Genomic DNA, 21,448 nt, shown 5'->3' on the forward strand with positions numbered 1-21,448 from the left:
TTGGAATTTGGATCCCATTGGGAACTGGGTGTCTGGTGCTGGAGATAGATGACCTGCTGAGCAGTTTCTGGTTAAAATCTGCAGCTTTGGGAGCATGCACCAGACCTGGGTTGCAGCAGACTAGTGTGTCTAGCTCAACAAGGCAGGGTTCTGGAGTCCCAGGCTGGCAGGGAAAATGGGCTCAGAGGTAATTTCAGCACATCAGGTGACAGTCCCAAGAGGGTCTCTGTGACCGAACCATTCACATTTGTCTTTAGTTAAGTTCTTAAATTAGCATTTCTGAGGGACTGGATGCCTCAGGTCAGTACCAATGAGCTTCTCAAGAGTACGCCAGCCTGGTAGTGCCCCTTGCTGGCTAAGCATGGCTCTGCTGAAGCCTGCCTCAGTTTCCCCTTCGCTCAGCATCCCTTTAAAAAGTTCACACAGTCCATATATTCAAAACTGTCCCCCTTTTGGGTTCCAATTTATTAACTCCCACCCCAAGTCTTTCAAAATGGAACTCAGACCTACAAAGTCTTCATCCCACTTTCAAGTGGGCCCTCCTCCTCGTTGATGAGGACCTGTCCTCTCTTTAACATTCCCTTTTTTCACCCCACTCTCAAGCTGGGTACAGTCCCTCCTCCCTGAGGGTCTGTCTTCCTGCTCTCCCAGCACCTCGTCTGGATTTTGGCCTTCTCTACAGCTCTTTCTCGCTGATGTCTCCCTTCTTCTGACTCAGGTGCCTGTAGGAATATTCGTATCTCCTGCAGTGTTAGCAAAAACCTATGGTTACAGATATGGCAATTTCCTGAAATATTTGATAAATATTATTGAATTAAATTTAACTATCTTTGGAGTCCATTGTATTAAATGCAAAAGTTAATGTAGTGTTGTGGGCCAAGATGATTAAGGACTATTTCAAATACAGCGGCACACAAGAATAAACTTTTGGGACAATATGTGTGAAGTGGATTTCCTGGCAAATATCTAGGAGGAGTTGAATGCAAATTGCTCCCCCTCCCACAATGTCTGGTTGTGCAAAAACCCAGCCCTTTGATGCTACACCAGGTGATTGTCTGCTGATTACCTTAAGAATACATACGCTTGCTTAGAGAGGGCTGTGTGGTAATTTGTGACAGCTGGCAATTATGGTGATTATTGTCTCAGAGGAGAAAGCAAAGCAGGACTGCTTCAGCAGTCTGATTTGCTGGGGAACTACAAGTTTAGGCCGGGAACTGTGTAGCCTGGAAAACCATCAGTCAGGAAAGAGAGACATGGGTCTCTGCCCAAGAGAGGTGACAGCTGAGGAGCTGGAGCCTACGGTAGGTGCCCTGGCTGGACCATAGATAGGAACTACAGGTGCAGTTGCCCTGAACTGTGACACCCGCCTTGTAGGTGTCTCTCCCTTCATAAGGCCAAGGTGCTTTCTTCAAACCCAACTGGGCAGCAGATGATCAGTCCAGATGCACTGGACCCCTTCCTCTCTCTTCAAGGGGCCAGCCACCCTGGGACATAGCTACTGACTCTTTCATTTTTAGGTTACCAGTTTGAATACAGACAAGTTCAATAGGGATTAAAAGCAGTGCCTGTCTGATGGATCCTTCTTGTTCTGCTCACTCATGGGCATGTGGGTAGAATGAAATTAGTGGAGATGTTTTTAATGGAGTGGTGTTTCAGACTTGACATTGACACAGGGTGTAAGTGTTACAAATTGGTCTGGGGTGGTGTTTTTTGAGTAGACAGTGTTTCTGGAGCGATGTTGGCTCTGGGGGAAAGAAGAATGAAATGCTGTGTTAGAGAATGAAGGGGAAAGAGAATTAAATGCTGAGTCTTTTTGACCCTCTGCAGACATGCCGCTGAAGGCAGCCTGCCTGCCACCCCCACGGCGACCAGCAAGGCGCCCCCCCCTCCCGTGGCTTGCTGCCCCTAGCACGCGCTTGGCGTGCTGGGGCCTGGAGCCAGCCCTAGGGGTGATCATGAAACAAGAAGATCAGGAAAAGGCCCTTGAGCTTAACACATCTTTATCTGCTAAACTTGTCTCATTTCTATTTCCATTGTTTTTAGGGCATGTCTCAACCTCTTCCTTCTACTTCCACAGAAATCTTTTGCTGTCTCATTTGCACTGATATTCGCTGCAACAGACTCACTTGGTTACCGCTTTTGCACTGGAACCAGTTCAATGTGAATTCCTCTATCAGTGTGTGACCAGTTTATCTTGCTCACTTTAACAAGCTCCCCATTGTAATTTTGATGTTACACCAGATGGTCTTGAAGCTCCAGTTAGAATAAAGTCAACCAATGTAGCCCTCTTTTATGCTAAATACTTTGCTAGCTGGGAGTCATCCTGACTGTGCAGCATTGTAAATGTAGGACCTGCTATTTTAGATACATGTGCCTGGTACAGAATGATATCACTCCTTCCTATTTCGATTCACTCCCTCCATAGGTGTGTCCTGGTTTCCTTTCAGCCATTTGTATCTTATTCATATGCAGAGTTTAAGGCTTCTGAGATTTTTCTGCAATGATCCCTGAATCCCTTTGCTCGTCAGAACGATACATCAACAGTCCGTATAATATCTGTTTGTTTGGGATTTTTTTTGGCCCTAGACTTATTATTTCATATTTCTCTACATAAACTGAATTTTCCATTCACTGGTCTAGGCACCTGGAAGGTTCAAATCCCTAGTTCCTCGTTATTTGCTCCCTTTCCAATTTCGTATCGTCCACAAACTTTGATATTTTATGTTTGATATTCTCATCCAAATCATTTGTGCGTATTATAAATGAGCATGTTCCCATGGGGTCCTAATTTGGTAACCTCCTTCCGGCTAGGATTACATGTTCATGGTGGCGAACAGGGTTTGAGCTACATAGCTAACTGACACTCAAGCATGTCGCATGGCAATGACCCTTTGCAGTGCACCATTTTTGTCAGTGTGGCCCTTTTCATGGGTTGAGGTTCCACATGTCTCGTGTTGAAATTGCATTTCAGTCCTAGGGCTGAGATGAGGGAAGATAAGGGAGAGGGGACTGTTAGCTTCACAGTTAGCAAAGCCATTTGTTGTGCGAAGTCCTGTTAACATCTTTCGTAGTGATAAAAAATGACAAAATCTTGTGGGAGATGTTGGTATTTCAACATTTGCTTTTGCCCAGAATTGGGATGAGAAGTTGAAATATCAAAACTTTTTGTGGAGAGAAAAGTTCAGAAAAATTCCAGTTCAGGAATGTCAAAACATTTGGGGTTCTCATGATGCATTGCAGTGGGTCAGCTGCAGGAAGAAACTACCGTTGATCATGAAAAATATACTCTGCCTGGGGACCTGCTCCTGTTAGGGGAGAAGGGAGCCATAAGGTATCCAAACGACAGCTCCCATGAGGAACCATGTGGGTCAGGTGAACGCAGAAATTAATGTTGACTTCATCTGAAACAAAACTTTTTTTTTCTGATTTTCCTGAGGGAAAATTCCACTGAAATTGATCTTTTCCTGAGGAAAATTTTGATTTTGATGAAAACCATTTTCCTCACAGGAAAACGTTTCACTCCAAATGTTTTGACCAGCTCTATCCATCTTTGGATTAGAAAGAAGTCAAAGAAGCCAAGTCAGTTTTCAAAAAGGGAAGGGTAGCACATAGCCCTGGCATTGCAGCTAGTGGTCCCTCACCCACTAAAACAGAATGTAATCTTCAAAACTGGGGATAGGATTATCCTGGGGATATGAATTTACACTGCCAGTACATTACTCCCATTCCAGAGGCTTTCTAAAGCGGTAGTTCTCGACCAGGGACATGTGTACCCCTGGGGGTATGCAGAGGTTTTCCAGGGGGTATATCCACTCATCTAGATATTTGCCAAGTTTTACAACAGGCTACATAAAAAGCACTAGCGAAGTCAGCGCAAACGAAAATTTCATACAGGCAATGACTTGTTTATACTGCTTTATATACTATACACTGAAACGTAAGTACAATATTTATATTCCAATTGAGTTATTTTATAATTATATGGTGTAAATGAGAAAGTAAGCAATTTTTCAGTAAGAGTGTGCTGTGACATTTTTGTATTTTTATGTCTCATTTTGTAAGCAAGTGGTTTTAAAGTGAGGTGAAATGCAAGACAAATCAAACTCCTGAAAGGGGTCCAGTAGTCTGGAAAGGCTGAGAGCCACTGAGTGTTGTGCATGTAGAATGCACTATATGGAATCAAGTTCTATTCTAGTTTCTCTCTTTAGGCCCTCAGCAGGGTAACATCCGAGTGCCTCACTATCATAATAGATTATTTTAGCCTCACAACACCCATATCAGATCAGGAAGTATTATCTGCATGTTACAGAGGGAGAATGGAAACACGGCATAGATTAAATGAGTTGCTGGAGGTCAGTCAAGAAGCTTGCAGCTGAGCTGGGCCCTGTACCCACTTCTTCTGAATACTAACCTAGGGCCCAATCCACTACATCACCCTTTCGTCCTACTACTCCTCTCTTAATTCAGTCGTCATCATATACACACCCATGCTGCTCTTCTAACACCAGATATGAATATTATAAAGAGAGGATAAAGAGAATACACATAACTATGCTAAAATAACTTCAAGTTACGATGCAGCATGATAACGTTGCAATAGCCAGCTGTGTTGTAATAAAGGTAGAAATGAGGGCCCTGATCCTCAAAGGCATTTAAGGAGCTCGACTCCCATTGAAATGTTTAAATGATATTCTTGGAACATCTGGGCCCAGATCCAAACCCAGATTTCTTATGGATATTTACAGCCCCCCCGCCCACACCATGAAAGGAAACAAAGATGTCTCTCTATAAACTGCAAGTTTTATTAATATGTTTGGTTCAAAGCCAAACTGCACTCGGTTGTTTTATCACTGTTTATGCCTGTCTTTCACAGCCTTTATCAGCCATCCAAATCAGACCTCTAAAAACTACTGGAGCTGAATCACATTAACAACACTTTAATCGTTGGTAGCATCTATAATCAGGCAACCAAAAAGAACTTTGCACTGCTACTTAGAACTCTAACTCAGGATCTTTAAAAAAGGGATTTTGCAAAAGAATTTCAATAATTATCCTCTCCTCTACATCCCCCAGATGTTGCTGTATAAGATATAGGTATCTGTGCATACTTGAAAAGATCCCTCAGACCTGGCGTCTCTTTAATGGAAGACTTTAAGAAAAGTGAACTCTTACTTTTAAACTTCCGTATGAAAAACAGACCCACGTTCAGTTTGATACTATTTGCCTCAGGATGATCTCAGCTCTTAAAATATGATGGTTTTAGTCCGATTAAGAGCCTATATTGTTGTTGAAGAGAACGGAGGTGCCTCTTTAATTGCTGCTCAAATCTACCTAACAATTGCCACATGTTGAACAAGATTTAAGAGTTATTAAATATGAATGCTGCTATTGCTCTCCCCACCAAGAAATGCCTTTGTTTTTAAAACTGGAAAAGACAAAGGAAAGTGGATGAAAAAGTCAAAATGGCCAATTGACATCTGAAGAGATAGGTTTGATTCCCTATGAAAGCCAGAATCACCGAAGTGAGTTCTTTCTGCAGCAGCATTTGCCACACTGAGTGGAAATATTGTCAGCAGGCCTTGTTATTGTATTGGTAGGGATATTTGGAACATGTTTATACCAGCTGCAGGTTTCCAGCTACATCTTATCTGAGATTATTTACAAACAGTTGACTGATAATATGACCAGAGCATGGTGAGAAGAAGCCAATTCTGACTCTTTGGAATTGCATTTAACAATTGAGGCTTTGATTCTGGCGTGTGCAGACTAATTTTGTAGGCCTCTTGATCAAAAGAGTACAGAGCAGGAAAGGAAACTATTGTCAGATACTCTGCTCTGGGAAATATCAGCAAACACATAGCTAGGTTGCTTCTCTAAGGTTCTCTATAAATCTCTCCTACTCTTTGGCCCCTCAGAAAGGGAGAGGTCCCAAAGTTTGACTTTCTTTGTCTGTGCCTCCCCAAACAGGACCCTCAAAGGGACAATCTCAAGAATATTTTAAAAAATACACTTGGCTGAGTAGCTCACAGAGTCGCTAGGATCTTCCCAGGCTTCATGGCCATATAGGCTGTTACCTATTCTAAGAGGGAATTGCCCATTGGGAAACATCTGCTGCCTTCCCAAGGGCAAAGTCACTGATTCCATCCAGCACAAGGACAATAATCCTCAGCAGCCTGGGAAAGCAGGTTCTTCACTTTCAGTCAGCTAGCCAGCGAAGGGTCTTAAAGGGGCAATGCACCTGAAGCCCTCCCCTTGGCTGAAAGCTTCAAAACTGAGCTCACCCACACTGATGAGAACAACAGGACCCATAAGGCTGATGGTTTCCTCCACTTTATAAGTGGTAATTTATGGGGAAAAGGATGGAGTCCCCCTCACACGGCTAGGTAAGCACTCCTCTGCAACAGCACTGCTGACGGAATGCATGTGCTCTACCTTCATGCATGAGCTGCCCCTCACCAAGGATCAGACAGAAAGGACCCTCAATGTGCTGCCACCCCCACCAGCGTCATTTTTTTTTATTGTTATAAATATAACTGTGTGTCTTGGATGTGTCTGTCCCCGCACTGGAGTGGTGCAGGGATTTTCAGAGATGGTGCTAGTTTCCACTGCTTGAGCAGCCTCAGCCAGAGAGGAAGGTGAGGCAAATCAAGAGGGTCTGCGTGCTGGGGGCAGAGGGGTGGGCAGAGACCACTCAAAGCAGGTCCCCTGCTCCCTGCCACAGACAAGGTTATTTTAGGGAATTTTTGCCCATTGCGCATCGTTCTGGTTTGTACCCTAAATCCTGTTCCCGTTGGAGTCACTGGCAAAACTCAGGAGGGCAACTAGGCTGGTTGAGTGTGAAGGCTCCCCTACCCCTGCAAACAACCTTCAGGTCGCCAGAGGCCATTGACTTCAATGGTCTTTGGATAAGGCCCAAAGTGCCCCAGGAATCCATATATCTATTCTGACAACCAAGAACCCAGAGCATGCAGTATGACCAGATTATAGCAATTTTCAGGTGGGTCAAACTGGATATTATGTTTTATAAATCACAGAATCATAGAACTGGAAGGGACCTCAAGAGGTCATCTAGTCCTGTCCCCTGCACTCAAAGCAGGACTAAATATTACCTAGACCATCCCTGACAGGTGTTTGTCCAACCTGCTCTTAAAAATCTCCAATGATGGAGATTCCACAACCTCCCTAGATAATTTATTCCAGCGTTTAACCCACCCTGACAGTTAGGAAGTTTTTCCTAATGTCCAACCTCAACCTCCCTTGCTGCAATTTAAGCCCATTGCTTCTTGTCCAATCCTCAGAGGTTAAGAAAAAACATTTTTCTTCCTTCTCCTTGTAACAATCTTTTACATACTTGAAAACTGTTACGTCCCTTCTTGGTCTTCTCTTTTCAAGACTAAACAAACCCATTTTTTTCAATCTTGACTCATAGGTCATGTTTTCTAGATCTTTAATACTTTTTGTTGCTCTTCTGTGGACTTTCTCCAATTTGTCCACATCTTTCCTGAAATGTGGTACCCAGAACAATACTCCAGTTGAGGCCTAATCAGTGTGGAGTAGAGTGGAAAATTACTTCTTGTGTCTTGCTTACAATACTCCTGCTATTACATCCCAAATGATGTTTGCTTTTTTTGCCACAGTGTTACACTGTTGACTCATATTTAGCTTGTGATCTACTATGATCCCTAGATCCCTTTCAGCAGTACTCCTTCCTAGGCAGTCATTTCCCATTTTGTATGTGTGCAACTGATTGTTCCTTCCTAAATGGAGTACTTTGCATTTGTCCTTGTTGAATTTCATCCTATTTACTTCAGACCATTTCTCCAGTTTGTCCAGTTTGAATTTTAATCCTATCCTCCAAAGCACTTGCAACCCCTCCCAGCTTGGTATCATCCGCAAACATTATAAGTGTACTCTCTATGCCATTATCTAAATCATTGATGAAGATACTGAACAGAACCGAACCCAGAACCGATCTCTGCCAGACCCCATTCATTATGCCCTTCCAGCATGACTATGAACCACTGATAACTACTCTTTGGGAATGATTTTCCAACCAGTTATGCACCAACCTAAATGATCTCTTATAATTTATAAAAAGTTTAGAGTATGTCAGATCTGGCACCTAAGCCACTGTATATCCAAGGAAATACTAAACAGTGATTGTCAATGTGCCATATTTAATTTTCTTGCCTAGATATAAGCCCCTCCTCCATTTCCGTATTTGCCGGAGGATATTTAATATGGATCTTCAGCCTCTGAGAATGGGATTTGAAAGTCATGGTAATATTTTTTGTACAATACAGTATTCATTTTTCTACTGCCCAATTTAGCAATCCTTGCCTCTAAGTAGGATGATCTATTTTAGGGCAAGTGACAATTTGGTACAATTTGCAGATGTCTGCAGTGTTGAAAAAGAACTAAATTAAGCCTCCCAAGGTACAAAGGAAAAGCATTTTTCCTGTATCTTGTTTGCTTAGCAAACCAAAAACCAACTCCTTATTTTGAAAAAAGAAATCTTGATAGTTGACTATTCAGTGTCTGGTCTCAAGATATGCCCCTGTAATCTGGAATAACTCACTGTGCCAGATACTCAGGTACAGTGAATTTGCACTCAGTGCACCTTGGGGGGAAAGGGAGGAGGTGGCTTACCATCACCTTTCTGCACACAAACTCCCTGCAATCCAGGAGCAGCCAGGGGCCATTTCATCCCTTGTGCTGGCCTAGAATGATCCCCAAGGGAGCTGGTGAAGATTACTGGAATTAAACATATTCCAGCCATGCCCTGTTCTACCCCTATCAAGCACCTGACACATACTGTGGGAGAGGGGTGACATATTGCTGACATAGCTAACCAAGGTTTCCCCCACAGAGAGAGGGATCCCCAGCTGTCCTGTTAGGCTAGTGGTGCAAAGGGAACTTAGTGAGGCCAAAGACAGTCCACGGACTTTACTGGACTTACATGGGATAATAGTAGACTTTACGCCTATAATTTTTTTTATTGTTTCAAAAATAGTTTAGGTCCCCACCCCCTCCTTGTGACTGATCCCTGTTACAGAGAGAGGTTCATTGTGGCTAGAAATTACACCCTTTGGGGCACTTGTGCTCAAGTGAATTCATAGAATATTAGGGTTGGAAGGGACCTCAGGAGATCATCCAGTCCTACTCCCTGTGCAAAGCAGGAACAATCCTCAGATTTTTACCCTAGTTTCCCAAATGGCTCCCTCAAGGCTTGAGCTCACAACCCTAGGTTTAGCAGGCCAATGCTCAAACCACTGAGCTATCCCTTCCCCTATTGCTAAGGTTGTTTTACTCCTCTCTGGTCATTTGAAGTGAACTTACTGCCTAACACATTTACAGATGCTGCTGCATGGAATTCCTCTAGTGGAGTAAAATTCACTGTGTAACATGATTAGCACCCACCTTTTGCAAGCACCCCCTCTGGTTGAGTGTGTCTGCATTCTTTCAGTTCTGGTGACCCCTTTTGGTGGTTCTTGGGTGCTTTTTTCAGTGACTCTGTCCTCTGGCCAAGAGGAACACAGTCTGTATGTGAACCAGAACAGACCCCTTCCGGGGTAGACAGTCCACCAGGGCCTATTTCAGTACCTCTCTGGTAGTGTCTCTCTAGCCCTCCCTTGGCTAAGTCTTTAAGTAGCCCTAGAAGCCAGCCAGGAGCCTCTTGCTCCCCTTCGGTCCTGTTTTCTCTTCCAGCCAGCCTGGCATACACTCCTTCCTTCTCCAACTCCAAGCAGCAACTAACTGCTATACTGTTCTGCAGCTCCATTTATGTGACTCTCCTGGCCCCTGATTGGCTGCTCCCACAGACCCTCTGACTGGTTGCTGTCTTGCAACTACTCTAGGCCACTTGGAGGACCTCTCCACTGCTCCTTTCCTGGGATGGTGTGGCAGAACCCTGAGGCCTCTAGCCAGGGGTCTTTTGGATCTAGTCCACCCCATCACATACTGGTATAATCAGCTTTGTGCCACACCCTCTGGCCCCAGCATGGAGGGTAGAGGAGGAGGGAAGAGTGTAGTCAGAGCATTGCTGTGCTGTGTCAATTCCTAGGCTCTGGAATGGCCCCCTAGGAGCTGTTGCAGCTGGGCATAAATTAGAATGACCTTGAATATTTTAATGCCAGGTTTTTCTTGGTTTCCTTCCCTCTACCTCATCTGCACTGAGCAGAACTCTGGCACAGCTGAGGATCTGGCCACTGGTTCCTACTGTAGGAGGAAGCCTTATCTAGTTATTGGTTGGATAAAATATGGGACTCCTGGATCCTGCCTTTATCTGTTTCCTCTGAGGGACCACTCTCACAGACCTGATCATGACCTTTTAAAAAATTATTCTGAACAGTGGGACCAGGTTTCAGAACAAAACTCTGTCTTGTAGCTCCTCTTTTTCATCCCCATGGCAGAGCTAGAAGGCTGGAAGAGAGAGTCTTGTGTAATCTCTGCCCAAAAGGAAACAATCAGTGCATTCAGGGAACATAGTTTGGGAACAAAGCACCCTTCCTGATCTTTTACTATTTGGCTCCGCCCCTGCCCCTAATAATAAAACAGAACCTCAGTTTCTCAGTTAACAATGGTCTGGACAGGGAATTAGTGTTGTTTCTTCTTCTTTTTTTTGTTTTGGTGTTTTAAAGAAAACTTTTCAACTATCATTATTATAAAATTCCAACTTCCAGCTGACCCTTGAATGATTGGTTTAGTTGCAAGGGGTATTTGAGGTCTAAACAGAGCTGATGACATCTGTTTAATTTTAGATGCCTGGAATATGTTCCAAAATTAATGAAATCCACATGTATGACAAAATAATGGCACAATTTTATTTTTTAGAAAGGTTAAAAATAATTCTAAACATTTCAAGAAAACAAAGAGGTGAATAGGATTTTTCATTGTTTAAATTGTACTTATTATATTACATTTCAATGAAATGCACTCTTGACCTTAAACAGTTTGGCCAATTTCCTCATCAGCCTCCTTCCGCCTAATTTGCCTTGACATAAGCAAAAAGAAAATAAGTCAAAAATCAAATGCAGTCCTCAGATATTTGGGCTCTGGGTGTTGATTAGAGCAGGATGAGTAATACGAAAAGTGATTTGAGACTATTTATGCTGGGAAATTTAGCAAGTTCTGTTCACTTTTATTTGTGGGGCCACTTTATTGATTATTCACGAGTGCTCAGATGGTCAGTGGGTGTACATGTGTATTCTTTCAGTTCCAAAAAGTGTCAAGAGATTTAGCTAGAATGGTTATTCATTTGAAAATCTGTATTTGAAGTGCACAATTTATTATTCTCCTGTTCAATATGTTTTAGTTACCTCACCAGGGAGGCAGAAACTTTATCATCTCATTTAGGTGACCAATCACAGATCATGAATGAAGAATAGAGAAAAAATTATTGTATTTATTTAGCTTTATACATACTCATGCTATAAAAAGAAGTGCTTAGCTTTGGTGCTTGACACTTCTTCACACAGTTAAAGATGCAGTTATACAATTAGACAATTCCAGAAAACTCTCATTGTCTGGTCATTAACATATAACCCAGCAATGAAAACATGCTTAACAGCTTTATGATTTTTCCAAAAAAGTCCTCCTGAAGTGAACAGCTCATTGGTCACAGAAGTTATCTGACAAATCCTTACAAAACCCACCCAAAACAATTGAGGATTGGTTCACAGACGATTCTCAAGCAGAAAAAAAGGCACAGGCCTCAATGCATCAAAGTACTTACATTTGAGGGGAGTTCTACTGATATCAGTGGGACCTCTCATGGGCTTAAAGTTAGACACAAGCCTCAAGTGTTATGCTGGTGGGAGTGGGGGTCTCTGTTTGCCATGGATATTATTCACCATGAACAATTTAGCCAATTCTAGTGTTGATGGGCAACCAGAGGTTTGATTCAGCTAACCTGCCCTCACTGGTGTGAACCTTATCAGCATTATCCTAACTTCTTGAGCCTGTAAATTTGGCCTTGATATCTTTCAAAAAGAGGCCCATGAGAATCCCAATGCTTCCTGCCAAACTGATGCTAAGATTCTCTGGAACTAAGGAGCCACAAGGACTCCTCGTTGTTTTTGCTGATACAAACACGGCCACCCCTCTGACATGTGGAACTGTTGTTGCTTGTGGAATTTTTACTACAAAAAATGAAACAAGTACCAGTTAATATATATAGCATAAGATAAGGGAAAAAGAATTATGTGACTGTGTATAGCACCTTTTGTATTCCAGGCACCTCAAACCATTTGATAAGCAACCAATAAGACATTAGTGACTGTGCAGGCAAATACAGCAGTTCTCAAGAGCTCAGCAGTAGCTCTCACACAGCCTCAGACATCAGAAAGGAAATGCAACATGATACTACAGGCACAGTCTCTCATCCTAATGTTTTAGCTTGGGCATGTTTCATATGTAAAGTTTTTGTAAAGGTCTTGTTACTTAACCCCCCACCCCCAAATATGATGGATGCATGTCTGCCACTAAGAACCAGATCCTTGGGAGTTTTGTATTCATCAGGAATGCAATATTGACACTGCAAGCCTCAATGTTTGCCCTGTTCCCCCATAGAGTCATAAATATTAGGGGGAGTCTCCTTGCACAATCTTTCCTCCCTTTGTTCTCCTGTACATGAATGGGAATAGTCTATCCCTTAATATTAATGGTGGCAGAAACTAGCAGAAGCTGGGAAAAGGGAGTATTTCTTCTTGGTACTTGTGTCTGGGACAGCTCTCTGAACCAGCATGCCCATTTGTTGCATTACACATCTTTTCTTTCTTAAGTGATTTGTTGTTACTGTTTCTCAGATGACTATTTCCCGCAGTTAGATGCTTTGGCATAAAAGCTATCAGCAGCCTGAGGAGATGCTCCAATAGATCACAGTCTGGCAACTGGAGTAGAGACAAACGGAGACTATGAAAGGACCAGTTGCAAATACTAATATGTTAATGATTTTCAAGCATATCTTTTATAGCTTCATTTACGAGGTGCTCGAGAGAGTTTCTTGTGAACAAGCCAAGGGCACTCTGGAGCCTCCTAAAGCCTTTTTAAAAATGGTGTTTTGTTTAGGCTACCAAAATAAGGTATGAGAGAATATCCTGAGGTGTTTGATTGCTATCTATTCTAGTCACTTTTTATTTTGCCTTCTATTTCTGGTAGGTGCTAATAGCATTAACCAGGACTTACAATCATTCTTGGAAATCTCATTCCAGCTCTGCCTAGTTGTAGAATATAGAATTTTATAAAGCTCATGCCATGGCTATGAAAGAACAACTCTGCAAAATTCCAATCAGTGGAATTGTTCTGAATAGTGATTAACCCAGCTATTCCTGGTTGTTTGAATGCAGCAACAAAATGGAGCATTTCTCAGAATGAGGAGTTTTAAAATGATTTTGCAGATAAAATTGCTCAAACCCAGATCAAGTTGTCTGCATTTGCGATGTAAGAATCTTACAGGGGGATTCTGCACAAGTTTGTTCTGGTGTTGCTTGCTGTTGGATTGAAATGTCTGTGGGCTATGATCTGCAAATGAAATCCATGTCCTTCCTGGCTGTCAAAAGAAACCAAGGAGATAAGGATTAGAGCTGCCATAGGAGTAGGTTTTCAATGCCTCTCTCAGGGAAGGGTAGATGCTAGCTTAAAGAACCATCTCTTGACACTGACAGTCTCATCCCTGTGTCTGATTGCTTTTTAGGAAAAAATTGTTGAGAAGACAGTTGTGTCTCTTTCTGCTGTGTGTTCTGGCACCTCTTATGACCAGGATTGGGCGAAGTCCGTATATATATATTATTCTTTGCATACCGCAACAGAAATCCTCATTTGTCTGCCTTCGCAATAGAGTATATGGCCCTGGGTATACAGATGGCCTTGACACAGGAGCCGTTAAGAGAGTATTCATAGAGGCCTCCATGGCCTAGCAGATGATATGGTGTCTTTTACTGGCTTCTCTTTATCCATGTAACATATACAGCACTGGTGTAATGGAGCAGCTTTGTAACAGCAGATAATTCTCTGTGCCAATTGAATATTTGGCTTCTTTGCTGAGATTGGTATTCAGGATGCTAATTCTGATGTAGATGCCTGTCTACTTTAGTGCCTGGTCTAATGCAGCTCAGTAACTGAATTTACAAAGGCCATCAAACAGGTGTAAAAAGTTTCCCATTCCATTTGGACTTCACTGGCCTGTACTACATTTGAACCAGTGTCTTAAAGGTGAAAGGCTCTATCATGTTCCCAAATCTCCTGAATCGTAGTTATCCAGCAAGGTGCATTTTCAGATGTCTGTGGGCCAGATTCTGTCTTCACATGACTCCCGTCTACTCGTGTGTGTGAGGCCAAAATCTGGTCTGTGTGCCATGAAAATCTGTTAAGTTTTTGAGAATCAGTGACTTACTATTAGCAGTAGATGAGGACAAACCTGACAAATACACAAAAGATTTGTAAAATCAGAATGATCAACAGCATTCTGGAAGCTTGTTTTATTTGCTATACTTCTATTTGATAACAAAGTAATAATATTTAACCATACTTTATTGCACATTTTTCTGTGGTACAGGTGCTGAGCTCTAGATAACTGTGTTATGTGACTCCGTACTTAACCTTATCATTCAGTCATTTTTAGCTCAGTTGACAGAAGGATCATTGGTATAGCTGTAATTGGAGTTTACAATGTTTGCAAGTATTAGGTGACTTGCAGCTTAATGCCATAACTATAGGGACAATAAATTACACAGTCATTAGCGGGCTTTAGCTATTCATATGGCATTAGGCATAAAGAGAGACAGTAACATTAATCTAATAACACATAAAATCTATGTTCCAATTAAAACCATAATAGGATAGACTCAGCATTACATTACAGCCGCTCATGAATTTCACTGCTTAGAAATTATTACCGTACAATCATGATTTCAAAGATTTGCACGTAGGGATAATAAATTCTTGCAAGCGGGTTTAGGAGGAAGCATTGCAAGCCCATGGAGAAATATTTGTGTTTTAGAGCTGTGAAAATTCAACTAGTGAGCAAAGCTTTGGAGGGCTATTGGGTTTTGTTGTTTTTTTTTATTCTCCAAATTTGGCAGGCTCCCTTGACCAAGTTTCATTAAAAACAATTGAGTCAACAAAAAAGCAGTCAAAATAATGGTTAGCGGCTTTATCCTCTTCTAGAGGCAGTTCTGCTCCCTACATATGGCTGTTAGCACTTCTATGTACGTGGGCTATTTCTGTTGTTGAAAGCTACTTAAATTATCTTGCTTTTAAATCCCAATCTGCATTCTGTCCCTGGACATGTGTGGGTTTTTCGACAGAGATGACTTTAATGGGGGAGGAGGGAAGAAATGAAGGGACAGGAGACTGTGGTAATGTAGGAAGAATTTGTCTCTTGAGAAGTCTAGTGCATTCTCCACTCCTGTGCTCATACACTATTTGCAATCCCCACCAACATCGCTGGAGACTGAGGAAGGTTCACAGCTGCTAAAAATATGTATAAAGAGGTCAAAATAATCAGTGTATCTTTATTAAGTCAAGAGTACATGTCATTTATGTTTTAAGGTCCTGATCAGGGACTGCTTAAGCACGTGCTTAACGTCAAGCCCCTATTTAATGTCAGTTGACTCCTATGGAACTTAAGCCTGGGATTCTGGATAGGGATATAATTTAGAATCAGGGCCCAATTCAGTATTTGTCATTCAGGCTTCCTTGTTCACCCGCCAACCTCTTCACTCCTGCGGGGTTAAAACTACAGGAACTTTACAATTATTTAAAAAACAGAAACTTAACATTTGCTTCCTTGGTCACTCTTAAAATCCTCCCTTCCCACATTACCTGACTTAAATCCAGGTTGTCAAAACTATTATAAAGATGTTTTGAGAGATTAGACATTTGCAACACAATTATAAAAAGACTATTTGAAGTGTGTCTAATCTGGACTAAAATTTATAATCTCTCAAATGTTGTTTCATAACAAGGTGAATTACTGAGGACTTAATTTCTGGTTATTAGGAGATTAGAAAAGAGAGTTAAAGATGCCCAATGGGTAAATTCAAGGACTTCAAACACCTATTACAAAACAAATTACCAGTTTTCAAAAATGATTTAAAAAAAGGGATGGTCATAAGGATTTTCCTGAGGCACCTTTTTTTTAAAAAAACACAAAAAACATCCTTTGAAACTCTTGGCTAAGCAGTTTGGGTCCTCGTGTGTCTCTCACAGAGGAGCAGTGGCTGCACCAGTTCATTGGGTCCCTGGGATTAGCACCACGATAGTAGCAGAAAACAGAGATGTCCCCACCACCCAGCCATGTTTATGATCTTGTGTTGATATACCACAATTGTCAATATGGGCTGTGCCAAAGAGAGAGGGTGGTATCTGCTCCTTACATGCTGCATGAAGATACACATGCATCCCAACCCTCTGCTAGATGGTCTGCATCTTATGCTGAAGAAGAAAATGCTGAGAGCCTCCAATAGGCATGACACCATACCACAGGAATGTTTTTAAGCACTGAGTTATCTGGGCTTACTCTGCACACACTCCCCTCCGGTCCTCTACTCTCTTGAGCTTACTCAGTGCTTTCCAGCTGGTCTCCTCTCTTCTATTCAGTGGGACTGATACAGTAATCTTTGCTCACAGGAGTAGCCCTGCCCAAGTCAAGGGGACTGTATGTGAATAAGCTTTGTAAGACCAGGTCCTATAATGAGTTAAGAATAAGATGGGGGAGGGTATATGCTGCCTTTGGAGCTGTTCCCTTCCTCAATTCCATTAGCAGACAGAACTGGATACAGAGATCAAGGACTATCTATAGCTGTAAGCTAGCAGCCCAGCTCACCAGCCAGTGTATCAACACCTACTCTCAGGATTTCAGTGCCTTTTCTTCAGGGACTGAGTTTTATTTCTCAAAATGAAGCTGTTCTGCAGATGCCCTTTCTTCTCCTGCAGGCTCTTTGCAGATCCCTGTCTGGGAGCTAAGGCAGCTCTTTCTAATCCCTTCTGCTGGGGCTTTCTTTCCACAGACTGGATTCCAACCTTCTTAGCCTTCTTCCTAGAGGGTTGAATTCCCAAGTCATCTGCCTGGGAACTAAAGAGAGCCTCTCCACTCTCTCATAGAATATCAGAGGGTTGGAAGGGACCTCAGGAGATCATCTAATCCAACCCCCTGACAGATTTTTGCCCCAGTTCCCTAAATGGCCCCCTCAAGGATTGAACTCACAACCGTGAGTTTAGCAGGCTAATGCTCAAACCACTGAGCTATCCCTACCACTCCTCATGCCTAACCTCATCACATCCCTGATCTTAGTCTATCCTTTATATCCCAGCAACCCAGACTCCAAGTCACATGCTTCTATCACATTACCCAGGATTTATTCTCTTCACCTGGGAAGGTGGGCTGAGTCTGGTACAGAGTGCAGCTGAGCCTCATCCCCTCACTCTGTGACAATAACCTTAGCAGACTTTATGCAGGCAGAATAATTCGGAGAATGCTGGTCCCCTCTGGCCACATGCCTCCATATGGTACATAAATTAGCCATTTAAGTACAATCTGCCCAGTTTCTCTGTACAAAAGTTGCTAATAACAATAAGTGGGGAACAGTCAATAGTGCACAGATGCAGGATGTTTAATCCTTTCTGGTCGTGCGTCACAGTATCACTATCCCCATTTTACAAACGGGGAAACAGAAGTAATGGGTCGGGGACTTGCAGGGGCTGTAAGTGTCACTTTCAGGATTTGGAACCTTGAGTCCCATGCCTGTGCTCAGACCACTACTCTGTCTAACACACACCATTTTGATTGATATTATGAGCAAGACATTCTAACTGCTGTACAGATGAGCAAAATGCGTCAAAACGAATCCTATGCCCTTAACCTTTAATGACACAGTAGGGTCTACAGAGTTGAGGGAAATCATCTTGCAGTCTCTGACATCCTCATGCTTATTCAGGATATTTCCAACTATCTTTTTAATGAGCTAAATTTTAATTGTCTGCATTTTCCCAAACGCTAGTCCACGTGGCTGACTGATTTGCATGTAGGACTTGATTTTAAATGTGGCACTTCAGCAAGTATCGGATATTTGAATAGCCCACTGCACATATGAAATGGGGGTCTTGCGAACCTTTTTCCACTCTTATCATCTACATCTGAGATTTAGATATCTGATTTAGGTAGCCGCATCTGAAAATCTGGCCCACAAAACACAAGACATAAACAAGCTCATTAAATGTGGGGTTATGCTTACCTAATTATGGTATTCCATGCAGGGGTAATTGCTTGGAATTCCTGGAGATAAACAGACATAGACCCATTACAGGGCAAGAGACTACTCAGTTGTATGTGACTGTATTTGTAGGCATAAAATACACACTAATCCCTTGATGTTGGCTATCTTTGTTGCACCTTTTAATGCCAGAAATGGGACCATCCAAGAATTCTGGCACCAGGCATTAATATTATATAGCATGACTTTTGAACCCCCTTTGCCTGTATCTCCTCCTTTTGCTGCCACTTTAAATGTTTTATTGATTAAGACCTAGATTACTTAACCTAAAGCCCGGTGTTTACATTTAGCCAAGGTAAGTTACGAGTCATGAGTAATCCTTTTGATCCGAGGGTTGCCATGGGTCACGAGAGAAATGAGTTGAGTTATAAGATCCTAGCAAGCCATTTGTGTGTACAGAAGAATAAATTATATAACATTTTCCTTTAGAAAGTCTCAGTGACAGCTTACTTCATTTCTGTTTGACCAGAAAATGTTGTTTGTTTTTTCCTTCTAAAACCTAAACCTATTAGTAATGACTGACTCAAACATGATCATTGGTGTTTGCAGTCAGCTGAATTACCTTCCTAGCAGCGCTTTCATCTAGCAAGAAATGCCAGTGTTTGGCTCCGGTTAGACAGTGTGTCGTATGGCCTGGTCTTGCAAAAATAACTGAGTAACTTGACTCATGTGAGTTAGTCCCATTACAATCAAAATAGAGTTATGGTGTATAAGACTTTGCAGATCTGGCCCGTAGTGTGTTACTAGTAGAAAAATATAAAGTTGCACTCTAAATCTTCAGAATCTGACCCAGGAACTAATTCTGTGAAATACAGTAACTAACAAGATGCATGAAAATTCCCCCAGAAATGACATCCAGGAAGAGTATCAGCATAGTAAATAATTTCACTTTTCAGGGATGTCAGGTGTGCAGAACCTTAAATGTGATAGATTCTTCCTTTCAAATCTTTGCTGCTTCAGGTTCCAGTTAAACGAGGAACTGAACCCCCCCAGCTTCCACTGAAATCTTGTAGGCGTGGGTTCCAAGTTTGAATTAGCCTTCCTGGCCCCCCAAACCAGAATTTTGGAGATCCAAAGACTCTCTTTTTCCTGTGTCCAGATCCGATCTCAACTGAAATTAGTTTCTTGTATAATACACTAAACAGTTTACTTTCTTCTATGTAATTTAGTTAAAAATTTTAAATATTACTAAATTTCCAAGAAATTGCCTGAGTTTTTATTTTGGAAATTGTATGTATGTCATGGCTTCTACTGGGTTAGGGTTAGGGTAGATCAAACTGATCTAGCTACTGCTGTGCTATAAGATAACTTCCTTAGATAGTCACATAACAAAATCCTATAGAAGATGTAAAGGCTGATGTTACTTACCCTGTGGTACCAATATATCCAAATGGGTTGAACGAAAGCTGCATACACAGCATCACAGACTACCATCTATTTAGTTAATCTGACATTGTATAGTAACTACTGGGCCCGTAGAGATTTGCAAGGTTAGTCTGAATCTGAGACTCATGATGGTCATCAGAACACATATGATGAGTCCCAGATGTTTGACACTAGTGGATTACTAAGAAAAGCAAATAGAGAGAATAATTCTTTTAAGGAACTTTACCCCCACCCTGCCCCAAAAGCCAGCCTGGTTTGCTTTAGGTTGCTAAATTGCTAAGAGGTGAGTGAAGGTCTGTTCATATCCAGATAAGTGTGGGAGACCTGGGGCTGTAAAATCATTAAATTAAAAGGTCCATCTTTATGCAAGTCAGGACTGTAGATCACATGGACTGTTCAAGTGTGTCATCTGAACATGTATCATTCCAGACTCTGAGCCATCTCAGCAAAATTAGATTTTGCACCATCTCAGTTCCTTGGTTGAAAAAGCAGTCTAATTAGAGAAACTACATTTCTATGGGTGGGGAACGTCAGACATCCTGGTTGTTCAGAGAGAGAAAGAGAGAGAGAGAGAGTTGGTTTAGGCCTTTTGGCAGGGCCACCCAGAGGATTCAGGGGGCCTGGGGCAAAGCAATTTCAGGGGGTCCGTTCCATAAAAAAAAGTTGCAATATTATAGAATACTATATTCTCATGGGGGCCCCTGCAGGGCCTGGGGCAAATTGTCCCACTTCCCCCCCGCCCGCCCCTCTCCCGGGCGGCCCTGCCTTTTGGAGAACGTAGGTTTATAAATATTTCTATTTCAATTTCTTACATAGATTTATAGTTCTTTGCTTTTTTAGTATGTATTGCTTCTATCTGTTACAATTATGTCTTGTAACTTGCTATTTTTATGTGCATTTGATTATTAAACAATCTTTCATCAAGATACTGTTAAAAAGGAGCAAAGAACAATCTTCCCATTCCCTACACAGCCTGTCTGTTAAACAACAGAAATGTAAACATGCAACTACTTTATGGCACTGATCCTGCAATTAGATCCATATGGAATGCCCCTAAGTGCAAGAATCCACCCACAAGGAACTGATTGCAGGATATTTTGCACCTAGGCCGGGAATCTAGGATTAAAATATAGAGGAAGAACAGATCTGTTCTTCAACTACCCTGCTCTAGTGGAAAACAGGCTCAAAAGGTGAATTCTTCTATTGCATTGTTCCGTGTGCAGGTTAATAGTTTCTAGTTTGTTTGAACACACAGATACTTCTAGGCAATTCATCATTCTGCTATAATTCCTTTCTGGAGCAGTCCCTGGTAAAGCTGACCTTTGCACAGGTTTAACATTTCACCTTCACACCTTAAAGACTGGAGAATTTGACTGACACAAATAACTAATGTGTGAACAAATACAGCACTCCCTTTGTGGGTTCCTCTCAGGGATCTGTGCTTCACAGCAACGCACCCATTGGAAAGGGGAGAGTCCAGTGGATATCAGTGAGGATCGAAGTACAGCTCTCAAGACTGCTTCCATGTGACTGTAACGTAACATCTCACCTCTACGGTGTGGCCTCCAGTATGCGATTATATGGCACTATTATTTTTTCTGAAGAACTCTGGCTCCATAAAACACTTCCATAGTTTGGGGAAGTTTCAGTCTGAATGTGATCTCCATTTTGAAGCTGGCACCTGTTGCTCTAATGCCCTGAATCACAACCCCTGATCTCTGGGGACGTAAGTTCTGTGCTTAAAAGGGGCGGGGGGGAGGGCACAAGGGGTTGCAGACTGGAAAATAAAT

Source organism: Chelonoidis abingdonii, chromosome 7 (assembly GCF_003597395.2).
Source record: "Chelonoidis abingdonii isolate Lonesome George chromosome 7, CheloAbing_2.0, whole genome shotgun sequence".
Classification (NCBI taxonomy): Eukaryota; Metazoa; Chordata; order Testudines; family Testudinidae; genus Chelonoidis; species Chelonoidis abingdonii.